The 13,242-nt window shown below is 38.7% G+C and overlaps 1 protein-coding gene across 1 annotated transcript in view; it reads left to right on the top strand.

The window, feature by feature from the left end:
• The window catches only part of LOC134794950 (ubiquitin-like protein 3), a 221,625-nt gene that overhangs the window by 88,105 nt on the left and 120,278 nt on the right, over positions 1 to 13,242 (top strand). The gene's annotated exons all lie outside the window — the stretch shown is intronic.

Genomic DNA, 13,242 nt, shown 5'->3' with positions numbered 1-13,242 from the left:
AAATACAATTTGCTTTGTAATTAAACAACGCGTGATGTTTAATTTAACTATATTTATCAAAATAAAAAACAAACAGAAGAACCACGTTACGAACAATACAAGTACAAGTATTAATTGATAAAAGGTAGGTATTGAATGTTAAAATGCTAACCTTACAAAATATACATTTTCCTCATCGTAAATGTATACATAATGTTCAAGATACCTATATTTCAGAATTCATTTGTCACAGTATCTTTGACGGTATAAACAACACAAAGTGCCGGGTAGAATGTGTTACTTTCCACGCTTCCTTACAGTAGATAATAAAAACCCCTGTTTACTCTAGCTAGTCAGTAATTTTCTCGCTACAATATGTTCACGTTACCCGGTGAGTTCTGAAGTTCCAAAAGGCGTGTACGGACCAGTTGGACGATCGATCCGATCCTATTCTTGGCGAAATCTTCACATGATCTTAACCTTCCCCTTACGTGACGTGACGTTTAAAATTGGGGCTCCGCTCTACAAAGCAAACGATATCATGTATAATGTCAAAAATAAAGGGTAGGTTTGTTGATGTAGTCTGTATCTTTAGGTATTTAAATAAAAGTAAGCAAACAATGTGTAGTTATAACATTTATTGGTTAACCAACCAAATACAAAACCCCCTTCGGCCGCGTACGCAACCGGAGCTTCGTAACCAGTTGCGATCGAATACTTTTTCGGTCTTGTACGAAACCGATTGCGATCAAAAACTATTTTCTTCTCATACGTAACCAGTTACGATCGAACATTTTTTGTTTTTGTACGAAACCTCTCGACCGTTCGTAAAACCAGCAAAGACTTTCTTATTATAAATTTTAATGTACTAATAATGCACACGTTATACAGGTAATTAAGCCCGTTTAAGCTAACTCTGCACCGTGTTTGACGATGTTTCACATAAACTAACCTTTATACTAGATTAATTTTAGACATATGTAACTTTTTATATTTACATAACCAATTATGTTTACATTTACCTAGACCAAAAATCGGTAATAGTACGTTATTGTTGGGCGAGGCTCGGAAGTAGCTACTTGAGCGCCATTCATTTATTACGTAAGACGATTTAGGGGGGAAGGGGGTCGAAAAATCGCATTTTTTCTTACAAGGGGGAGGGAGGGGGTTTTCATAGTTCTTACGTAAGATAATAAAGATGCGATTTTTTTAATTTCTATGCAATGATGACGTTTAAAATAATACTTCCATAATATATGCTATCAAACACGGTGCAGAGTTAGCTTAAACGGGCTTAATTACCTGTATAACGTGTGCATTATTAGTACATTAAAGTTTATAATAAGAAAGTCTTTGCTGGTTTCATGAACGGTCGAGAGGTTTCGTACAAAAACAAAAAATGTTCGATCGTTACTGGTTACGTATGAGAAGAAAATAGTTTTTGATCGCAACCGGTTCCGTACAAGACCGAAAAAGTTTTCGATCGCAACTGGTTACGAAGCTCCAGTTGCGTACGCGGCCGAAGGGACAAAACCGCATGGATCAGTCACTGAACGACCTAATTTTAACCTACTTTATTTGATAATGTAATGTTTTCATCTACCCTCAACTGGCTTAAAAAGCCATTTGACGGTAGATTTTATTTACTTTTATTTAAATACATAAAGACACAGAGTATAAGAAAGATAAGTCTTCATTAATGTTTATAAAATGATCTATTTCTATCATACATTTATAGTTGGATTGGTCCTTTATTAAATTAGCTGTAAAGAGATGTGTTGATGTAATACTCTGTGCCAAAAGTGCAAATCCGACATAGTGCGATAAATGGACAGCGAGCGGGTGAGAGCTCGCCTTTGAAACTCTTTTAAAAACTCCGAAATCCAATCTACTCCATCAGTCCGCATGAAGTGCTGAATCCTGAAAGAGACAGGGTTGCCAGGCGTAATTTGAAGGTGTCACCCAAATAGTCTATTTTGTATTGAAGCTAAATATGACTCGTTTATTCTGATATATTGTACGCGTAAAGCGTCAAAAATGCCAAACTTTCCTCCAAAAGTTCTTAGGAACTACATAGTTCAAAATGCTCAAATTTCCAGTTAAAACGATATTTGAAGCATTTAGATTAAAATTGCGTTGTTTTGAAATATATGCATACTCGTATATGTATCTAATGTATCGATCATTTAAGCTTAGTCTTCAAGTAGCGTTTGGTAGGTGTTCTATATATTTTTCATCGGTACGATAATTCTGACAGTTATGTAACGATAATTCACTTCCACCCTAGCAACCCTGGAAAGAGATGTGAACAATAGCCGCAATAGTTGTTAGTGTGCGGAAATTACAGGGAGCGGGATCGAGGCCCCGGGTCTCGGGAAACAAGTCGATTTCGGAATTGGTCCGTTCGATAGTTTTGATTGCTTCCCTTGTAATGTACTTGTCAACTTTTTATGGCATCGCTGTTTGTTGAATCTTGAACATTAGCTTAGTTAGGTACATGTGTTTGTTGGTTTATGGTTGGTTACGATACGTGTGCGGTGTGCGCGATTAGTGGAATTACAATAAGACAAGCATAGTGGATTACACGTGTGTGAATTAGTTTCAGGTATATTTGTTTATTTGTATCAATCAATTAGCAGTTAGCACCAACAATTAAACCTTTTTCTTGTCTTTATGTATTGTTTCTTGACTTGACTTCTTTAGTTCGAGGGACATTTTGATTTGGGCTTCATTGGCATGATCTATGTGAATTTATTTTTGTTTAAATAGAGTAATGCAAATAAAGCTTGCATTGAAAATGTTTTCCATTGATAAATACTTTTTTAATATATTTATAGACGAATGAGAGATAGACATTAAAAAAGATATGTACGCAAATAAAGAAAGGTATGTAAGGATAAACTAACAATAGAGGTACATGTTTCACTTTTTATTAGTAACAAAAGTTTTTATTAGTAACTTACAATATATTGGATACCCTCACTTACGAATGTAACGATACCAAGCCATTTTAGCCATTTCAGAGAAAGCTTTCTGATGTAGCTGCAATTCTATACGGACTTGTTAGGTAGTTTAGCCACCGCAGTTACCGCGATCATACCGTTTTCGTAATGCGACCGGACAGCGATCACAGATTAACTATCTAGGTCACTGTGCCAATGAGACCGGCGAATTTTATTGAATTTCACACTCAAACTGTCAACAATTTTAGGGGATATCTTATAAATTTACATCGGCGTTACTTTATCGATTATCGCTTCGAAGTTTTTTAAACCACAACGCATTTTAATAATTGTACTGTCCATGTAAGTATATATAGCTAATTCATCGGTGATATCAGTACATCAAGTTTTTACAGGTTTTAACCGTGCTGCTCTTTTCCTGTAGAATTCCCGTAAGTGCCTACATGTATACGGCTAAATACACTTGAACTTATTTTGTCTTTTCTCAAATACAGTGTGGTTGTGTCAAGAATATCCCGTACAAGATAGACTCGAGCAATGTACAAGTTATACACAGTTTACCAAGTGCTCTCTGCGAAACAAATTTTCATTACCGACGGGAAACAGACCGTGTTCGCCATTAGTATTAATAACGCTTGATTTGGCCTGCAATCCCTGTCGATGACCAGTCACCCTGACCTCTCTCACTCACCTGGTCTCAATAGATGCGATTAGACATGTAGTAATCAACAAGAGCTCTCCCTTGATTGGTCGAGATAACTTAGATTGTTTTCTTCCCTGGATTTGTTTGTATTAACGTGTATATTGTTTTGTTTCAGGTAAAGCGGATGTCTCTTCTTAATCAACGTTTAAGAATTCTCTGAATACAAAAGTCTGGTAAAGACAATGGACACAATTGACACAAATTACTCAGACATGAGGTACCACTTTATCAATGACCATTCCTATGCAGTGCCTTATTCACAACCGACAAAATAGTAGGACATACTCTCTCTGAGAAAGAGACATTCTTACATTAATCATAGACACAGTGTTTGTTTCTACTTTTAGGAATATCGATGCGCAATTGTATTCAAAGGAGGAATACCAACCACCTCTTTGTTTGTTTATGTGTATGTTCAGATTGAATAGGAACCCGCTGTTGTGAATGCCAATGTGACACATGATACTCCGTCTTCAGTAGTAGATGCACATCAAAATAAATAAAAGGTTTGTGCGGTGACTCTTACACGTTTTTTAGCAAAGTTGACAAATTGTATTTACAAATAATGTTATGTACCTACGCATCTAGAAGATTAGGTTTGGCTATGTGCGAAGGACGTGGTGAGGGAAATACAAAAGCTGTTAACGCACAGTCTGGGATGTTTTGTTTTGTAGGAAGACATTTTTCAGGTGTCAAGTGTCTACTAGTTTTTCCCATACTCGCCAGGGAATTTAGTGTGAATCAAGTTTTGCCAACCGGAGTGCAATGACGAAATATTAGGACCACACAAATGGATACTTGCCTAATGTTCCGTATACGAGTATAGTTCAAGTGGGAAGTGTTATCTATTGGAAACAAGTAGACGCTGCTACATAAAAATGTTTTCCTTAGTTGACATCGGATCCAATCGCGTCTGACTCCTTCTGGATTCATTTGAACGATCGCCCACGGCCTATTCGGCTGTTAATGTCCCAAGTGTTTTATTCGCACAAGCTCACGCCTTACGATTGCCTCCTTTGGGGATTATTCAATGACAGAGTATCGTAATACCTGCCGATACAAAAACCTTTGTTTGTCTATACGTTATATAACTATATGGTTTACGTCCTTCTTGTCCATTTCTTTGTTAGGAAAGATAAATGACTTGATAGATTATGGTGTTATTTAAGGTTAAGATGTTGTATTTATAATATCATTACATTAGTCTTATATCTGGCTTAAGCTATATTTACCTACCTATTTGTTTATTCTGTTGTGTTTTGTCATTGCATTTGGATACTTGTTTATACGACCATCACATTGGCATGCCTTTCCCCATTTACTTGATGTTGACTAGCGCAGCATTCCTTTTCAATAGCTCTTCATTAATGCTATATTAAACTCTATTCAAATATATGTTTTAAGTACATAGTTTTTAGAACATTAATAAAATATGAGAGCGAAAACAAACATCTTAAATAAAATCAGCTTTGAAGCAAGTTCAAAGAGCTTCCAGACGATCGGTAAATATGCAAATTTAAGGTCTACGCTCGTACGTACGTACCTAAGATTTATTTTAAAGGGTTGTTCAACCTAAGCCTCTGAAGCCCTGACAGAATGTCATTACCCCGCTCCCACGCACTAACCACTGAGTTTCGAAACTTACACTTAATTAACCTTGGTGTTATTCGATGAAACGTCTTTTCGAGGAACACTAGAGAAACAGTTCATCTGGAAAACATACCCTGTCTATACTCGAAAGCTTTGGGAAATTGCTTCCTTTTTTATGCAGGATTATTTGTTTTAATCACACACAGTTCGTTGGAGAAGTTGATAGAGGTCACAGAATCATCATAAGAGGTTCTATCCAGACTCTCATCTTGATCATTTATTTTGGTTAGTTGCCGTAAGCAGTGTCCATTGTCCAAATCTATTTTTCATACATTAGAGTCGACATAGTGCATTTCTAAAGTAAAATTACTCGATACCTACCATCCTAGAATTTAAGTTTACAGGAGCAAGGTGAAAGGGTAACACACAGACAGGTGAAAGTATCTATATCTAACCGCTACTTAACTACTACTTAATAATAATAACATAGAACAATTATTGCTTTGCTATTCACAACCTTTCGCTATTATCATTCATTGCTACACGTCGATTTGTTGACTGACTTATAACATAAATCATATCATGTAAATGTGTAAATACTTAACATTCATTCGCTATATAAGCTTATGGGAATAGCGTCAACGTTTCGTCACGTTCTCGTCACGCCCGGCCACGTGACGTGACAGCTAAACGTGTCACGGACGTGACGGGAAAAAGCGCCGTCAAAAATTATGTGTGTTGGACATGTGGCAGGTTAGAGTTAATTGGCTTATCGAATGCTGTAGCCCGAAGGAAATCGTAGGTTAATCAGCTTGTTTTACTTTAAACTTCTTGTTAAATCGTTCACTGAGACGTACAGTGGTGACAACAACTACTCTCGAATACTTAACTACTTATTTGGTTCTCTTCTCTTAATATTATTTTGAATGATGTGTGATTAACTTATTACAAACATGTATGATACTAAGCATTATATAGCTAAAGAAATTGCAATACGACGTTTTTTTCTGTCGTGCAATGTATGTACCGCCACTATACTTTAGTCATATTCCTTATTTCAATTGATTACTGATGGGAACACAAACTAATATCCGTGCAGTTCGTTTACAATTCGCACATGGTAAATTACTTTTTACCCTAAGCAACTACCAATTTTCAATTTAAACCAGTGGAATTAATGTTAAACGCTTCATCTCTACTCTACTAAACGGATTCGCCAGGTTAATCTTCGCTTATTTATCTTTAGGCCAGGGCCCTTTGTTACGTAAATCACTTTGCTTTTCATATTTTAGCGCCGTGTTTTCACATCCGTGCAAATAAATGAGCGTGCATTATTTTAGGGCCTAAACTGTGTGTTTGTTTACCTTTCATAGTTTAAAGTTTATGGTACATGTTATGCATGGCGGTGATGATGTAACTTTTTTTGTTATTGATACCTGCAACGGCTGCAACATGAACGCTTCCTATAAGAACATAATTAATTAGTGAAATTAAATCCAATTCGTGCCTTCGCTTGTAGATTCGATTTGCAAATCAAACAAAATGAATTCACACGTAACTTTCATTCTCATTACACTGTGCAGGAACCGTTACAAATTCAAAACCGCAACAAACAACGCGTAACCTTATCGTCATGACATTACGGTTGATTTTCAATTGCTCCGACTGCACTCAAATACGCTCGTGTGCATTATGAATGAAGTATGGACATCGTTATCGTGAATGTGTTAAGTGAAAATTTAAATATATGCTCGTTTCCTCAGTTTATCGGGCATGGACGTGACAGTATAACGGTATTATCGGTTACGTAACCGGAAATCTGCGTAAAACGGTAATGCTATTGTAAGTTGAAACATGACCGACAGTTTGACTATATTGACTAGCGCGCATTGTTTTAAGTGTTTCTGAATTAACCATCTGGAATGCTATTGAATATGGACTGGCATGGACGATGAGTTAATATTTATTACGATAATGTGATCATGAACCGGATCAATATCTAATTTTCATTGAAGTACAGAATTTTGCACAATCAAGGTGAAATACACAACACAAATAACACAATACACATCACTCTTCATCATCATTTTTTAAGTCTGCCGCACTAAATGTATTTTAAATACCTTGTTCTCGTACAATATCGTGGGCCATACTGAAAGTTTCTGGATTCTGATACATGAGACGACTTATTTTATCTAAGTGGCCAGTTCCAGGAATTTTCAGTATGCCACAAGTATCAATAGGATTATACAACTGAATGAGATTTCAAAATTAGCTATTGCACTTACGTATGTTGAAGTGTATATTATTATTACGTATTTTTAATGTCCTTGCGTGTCCTGCCTTAATAGGTACAGATAGCTGTTTTTATTATACATATATAGGAAGTTATTATATTTTTTCTATTCACAAGGATATAGTCTCAATAAAAATCATTTTTTTTATATAAGGTTTCTTTCGTGTATGACTTTTATGAGATACTTTTGCAATCTCATCAAAGAAAATCATATTTTACAGAATTCAACGTTTCTAAACAGAAAAATAAAAATCAAACCTTTATCATTGAAAAGGCAATAGGTACCTTCTTAAATCGCGGAAACTAAAGGCTCCGTCACACATGAGCGTTTTCAAAGCGCGGCGTGAGCGGGGCGCGATGCGAGCGTGACGTGAGCGCGTCGCGCGCTCGATCTGCGCTTGGACGCAGCGGTCCGCCGGCGCGCCGCGCGCGCGACCCGCTTTGATCACGCCCGCGTAGTCACACATAACACAGCACAGCGCGTGTTGAGAGCGGTCACTCGATTACTGAACGTTGGACGTTGGAAAGCATGATCATGGACGTTGAATAGTTTCACGAGCGTTTTGTAGCCTCAGCAGTATATTGCGACAATACTGCCGACTGCATTACTGCAGCAAATGTCAAATACGATGACGACGATACGAATTTTTGATATTTGCCTCAGTAATTCAGTCGGCAGTAGTGCATGCTGCAATACTGCTGCAGTATAGCTGCCGAGTGCCGACTGCATTACTGCCAAAAATGTCAAAGTTGATGTATTTTTAACCGCCTTCAAAAAAAAGGTTCTCAGTTTGACCCGTATGTATGTTTGTTCGCGATTATCTCGCGTTTGGCTGAACCGATTTTGATGCGGTTTTCAGAAAAGTGTTTGTTACATTCTGGAGAAGGTTTTAGTATACATAAATCTGACCTGATGCTGAACCCTGGCTGTACCTAGTGGAAGTCAGGTTTGGTGCAACATAGGCCCACGCTATTTTGGTCATCCGTCACATCATGATGAGCACTTGGGAGAGCAGTACCCAAGATAGAGCTGATGCTGAACCCTGGCTGTACCTAGTGGAACTCAGGTTTGGTGCAACATAGGCCCACGCTATTTTGGTCATCCGTCACATCTTGATGAGCACTTGGGAGATCACTACCCAAGATAGAGCTGATGCTGAACCCTGGCTGTACCTAGTGGAACTTAGGTTTGGTGCAACATAGGCCCACGCTATTTTGGTCATCCGCCACATCTTGATGAGCGCTTGGGAGAGCAGTACCCAAGATAGAGCTGATGCTGAACCCTGGCTGTACCTAATGGAACTTAGGTTTGGTGCAACATAGGCCCACGCTATTTTGGTCATCCGTCACATCTTGACGAGCACTTGGGAGAGCAGTACCCAAGATAGAGCTGATGCTGAACCCTGGCTGTACCTTGTGGAACTCAGGTTTGGTGCAACATAGGCACACTTTGTTTTGGTTAACCGACTTGTCGTCGTGTACCTGTTGCAGAGTTCCACTAGGTGGTCATCAAGATGTAACGGATGACCAAAATAGCGTAGGCCTATGTTGCACCAAACCTTAGTTCCACTAGGTACAGCCAGGGTTCAGCATCAGCTCTATCTTGGGTACTGCTCTCCTAAAGTGCTCATCAAGATGTGACGGATGACCAAAATAGCGAGGGCCTATGTTGCACGAAACCTTAGTTCCACTAGGTACAGTCAGGGTTCAGCATCAGCTCTATCTTAGGTACTGCTCTCCCAAGTGCTCATCAAGATGTGACGGATGACCAAACTAGCGTTGGCCTATGTTGAACCAAACCTGAGTTCCATTAGGTACAGTCAGGGTTCAGCATCAGCTCTATCTTAGGTACTGCTCTCCCAAGTGCTCATCAAGATGTGACGGATGACCAAAATAGCGTTGGCCTATGTTGAACCAAACCTGAGTTCCATTAGGTACAGCCAGGGTTCAGCATCAGCTCTATTTCAGGTACTGCTCTCCCAAGTGCTCATCAAGATGTGACGGATGACCAAAATAGCGTGGGCCTATGTTGCACCAAACCTGAGTTCCACTAGGTACAGCCAGGGTTCAGCATCAGCTCTATCTTGGGTACTGCTTTTCCAAGTGCTCATCAAGATGTGACGGATGACCAAAATAGCGTGGGCCTATGTTGCACCAAACCTGAGTTCCACTAGGTACAGCCAGGGTTCAGCATCAGCTCTATCTTGGGTACTGCTCTCCCAAGTGCTCATCAAGATGTGACGGATGACCAAAATAGCGTGGGCCTATGTTGCACCAAACCTGAGTTCCACTAGGTACAGCCAGGGTTCAGCATCAGCTCTATCTTGGGTACTGCTCTCCCAAGTGCTCATCAAGATGTGACGGATGACCAAAATAGCGTGGGCCTATATTGCACCAAACCTGAGTTCCACTAGGTACAGCCAGGGTTCAGCATCAGCTCAGATTTATGTATACTAAAACCTTCTCCAGAATGTAACAAACACTTTTCTGAAAACCGCATCAAAATCGGTTCAGACAAACGCGAGATAATCGCGAAATACATACATACGGGTCAAACTGGGAACCTTTTTTTTAAGGCAGTTAAAAATGTTTTTTTTTTCTTCTATAAAATGACCTGTTTGATATTTCCTGCAGTAATGCAGTAAACTACGTACAGAAGGTGTTAGATTAGATTAAAAAACTATTTTAGGCAATAATTGCTTCTTTAGAAAGATCGGTGCGGGCGCGTTGTGAGCGCGGCGCTGGCGGGCCGCGAGCGTGATGTTGGCGCGACGCGCGCGTTCCGCCGGCGTCCGCAGAGCGCGATGCGGGCGGGACGCGAGCGGCCCGCCAGCGCCGCGCGCGCCGCTTTCATCGCGCCCCGCTCACGCCACGCTTGCAAAACGCCTATGTCTGACGGAGCCTTATGCAACATTTTCTATTTGCGGTAAATAGTAAACGGCCGCCATTCAATTGAGGTTTTCGCATCCTTTCTCTTAGGGGTCATCCATTAATTACGTCACACGAATTTCTAGGTTTTTTACCCCTCCCCCCTCCTTGTCACACTTGGTCACATTTGGCAAACCCCTCCCCCCTGGTGTGACGTCACATTTCTTCAACGAAATCGGCAAATATTCATTTAATATTATATCAAAATATTTTTGACAAAAGAAATATTAGTAATTTTATAACCTTATTTATCGTTTCAAAAACTTGTTATTTAAATGTATATTAGCGTATAAAATAATTTAAATACATTTTCGGTTACTGATGAAGTTAAAGTGACGTCACAAAGTTTGTGACTGCTCCTCCCCCTTGTCACAACATGTCACATTTTCTTGACCCCCTCCCTCCCCCTAAACGTGTGATGTAATTAATGGATGACCCCTTATTGGCTTTACTTTAGTGTGTGAAAGTTAACTGGATCGGAATTGAACCGAGATTACATTGTCGTTTTTGTTTGTTGCCGGAAAAGTAAATTTAAATTGACGGTTGGTAGTGAAGTATCCGACCGATATCGGATATCGAATTTTAATGTTTTCGCACTCGTGTATAAATTTGTTAAGTACAAATTTTACTTGAAAAAATGTACCTACGTTGTTGTTATTTGTTGATGTTCTGAATAAATTGGAAATTTGTTGCATTAAAGATCAAACGCTACAAACTAACATCTTTCAGTTTATTTTCAAAGGTTTTATTCACGATCAATCGAATAAAATTGAGGACTCGAAACTGGAATAGGCCAAGAATACTTACTTATTTAATTACATATGAAACAAATAACAATATTATAAAATGTACTAGTTTATCAAAACAATAGAAACGATGATCGATGGACTTGGACAAACATCCGATCTCGTGTTTACGTTACGACCACAGCACGAAGACGTTATTGAGTGCGAACACGATGAGACGCCGCCGAGATAATATAATATTTGACAATTCATCTTATATTTTTTGCAGGTTTCTATTATAATTATTGTAGTCGCAATATAGTTTAACAAAACAATAGCAGTTCGACAGACTTGAACAAACATCCGACCTTGTGTTTACGCTACGGAGACGGACGACATGAACAGACGTTATTGAATTGAACGCGGCAAACACGACAAGACGTCTGCTGCACGCCGCCGAGAAAATATAATATTTGACACATTCATCTTATATTTTGTACCTATAGGTTTCTGATACTATAATAATTGTTATATTTGATAAAGATAATTATTATTTAAAGATTTTGATTATTTATAATATAGGTACAGGTTTAATAACAGTTGCCTAATGTAATAGTGTAGGTATGGAATTTAACGCCGCGGACGTGGGCTGCACGTCGCACTCGCAGATAGGTAGATAATATTATATTCGAAGAATTTATCACCTTTCTTGTAGTTTTCTATTACGGTATAATTACTGGGATTGCAATAGTTTATCAAAATAATTACAGCAACGCTCGGTATATTTGAACGAACATCCGTTACGCGACAACCACAGACCAGCTTTTCTGTGGCGACAACATACGTATTGAACGCAGCTACGAGCTTTATAAAGAAAACATGAGATCTTTTTCCTACATTTTTTATGGCTACGTTTCTACAAAATACAGACGGCTAGTACAGTCCTTGGATGAATATTCAAGATATTTAGGGCGTTGTTTTTATGTCGTTACCCTCAGGAAATATTGTTAAAAGAAAAGATGCTCGTAGTTAACGTTTTTGTAAATGAAAGACCGCTGTACCGATCCAGAATTTAATCTGATAAAAGTTGTTGCGACTTATCCTCCCAATGTGGAATAATCGGTGGAGAATGAGAAGCCGAACGTTCATCCGAACGTTCAAAACATTAGAACATTCGCCCTCTAGTGTTTGTACTGTTTGTATAACTCTTTGGTCGTGGGGTATAGAGATCCTTACTCTTCTTCTTCCTCGCGTTACTCCGGCATTTTGCCAGGCTCCCTGGGGTCATCACGACAACTAATCCCAAGAATTGACGTAGGCACTAGTTTTTACGAAAGCGAATGCCATCTGACCTTCCAACCCAGATGGGAAACTAGGGCTTAAGTTTCAAGTTCAAGTTCCAAAAAACTCATTGGTACGAGCCGGGGTTTGAACCCGCGACCTCCGGATTGAAAGTCGCACGCTCTTACCGCTAGGCCACCAGCGCTTAGATAGAGATCCTTATTAGAGGCAATATACAATCCAGATTTTGTTTATGCTTCTGACTATGGAAAACTATATATATTGCGTAGTCCCATTGAATTTCAAATAAGCCTGCGAAATATTATTTACATCGCTTGCGTCTAGGGAAATCTGCGATATTCTACGAAAGCCCTGTTCGAGGCCGTCTCATTGACAGAGTTCAGCCAAATGTGTCACGTAATGTGTTAAGTTTTATGTAAATAGGTACTTTAGTAAAATACTTAAGTAAGTCCCTAAACAGTTCAAGGCGGGGGTTTTGAGAGTCAAACATACAATTGTTGATGTATGTTTGACTAAGGACTAAAAGATTACGAATTAGGGAATGCAAATCGGTTATTTTCGGTTATTTTTTGTATGGAAATTATCGGTTATTAACCGAAATCGGTTAATAACCGATAATTTCCATACAAAAAATAACCGAAAATAACCGATTTGCATTCCCTATTACGAATCAGGCAGTGTAATTAAGAGAACTATCCTGAATACTAATTAAAATTAGACGCAAGTAATTAGACATTAAATTTGACCTGTTCCTTT

The sequence above is a fragment of the Cydia splendana genome, chromosome 11 (assembly GCF_910591565.1).
Source record: "Cydia splendana chromosome 11, ilCydSple1.2, whole genome shotgun sequence".
NCBI lineage: Eukaryota > Metazoa > Arthropoda > Insecta > Lepidoptera > Tortricidae > Cydia > Cydia splendana.
The sequence above is the reverse complement of the archived record's forward strand: the minus strand, read 5'-3'. Positions and strand labels throughout refer to the sequence as shown.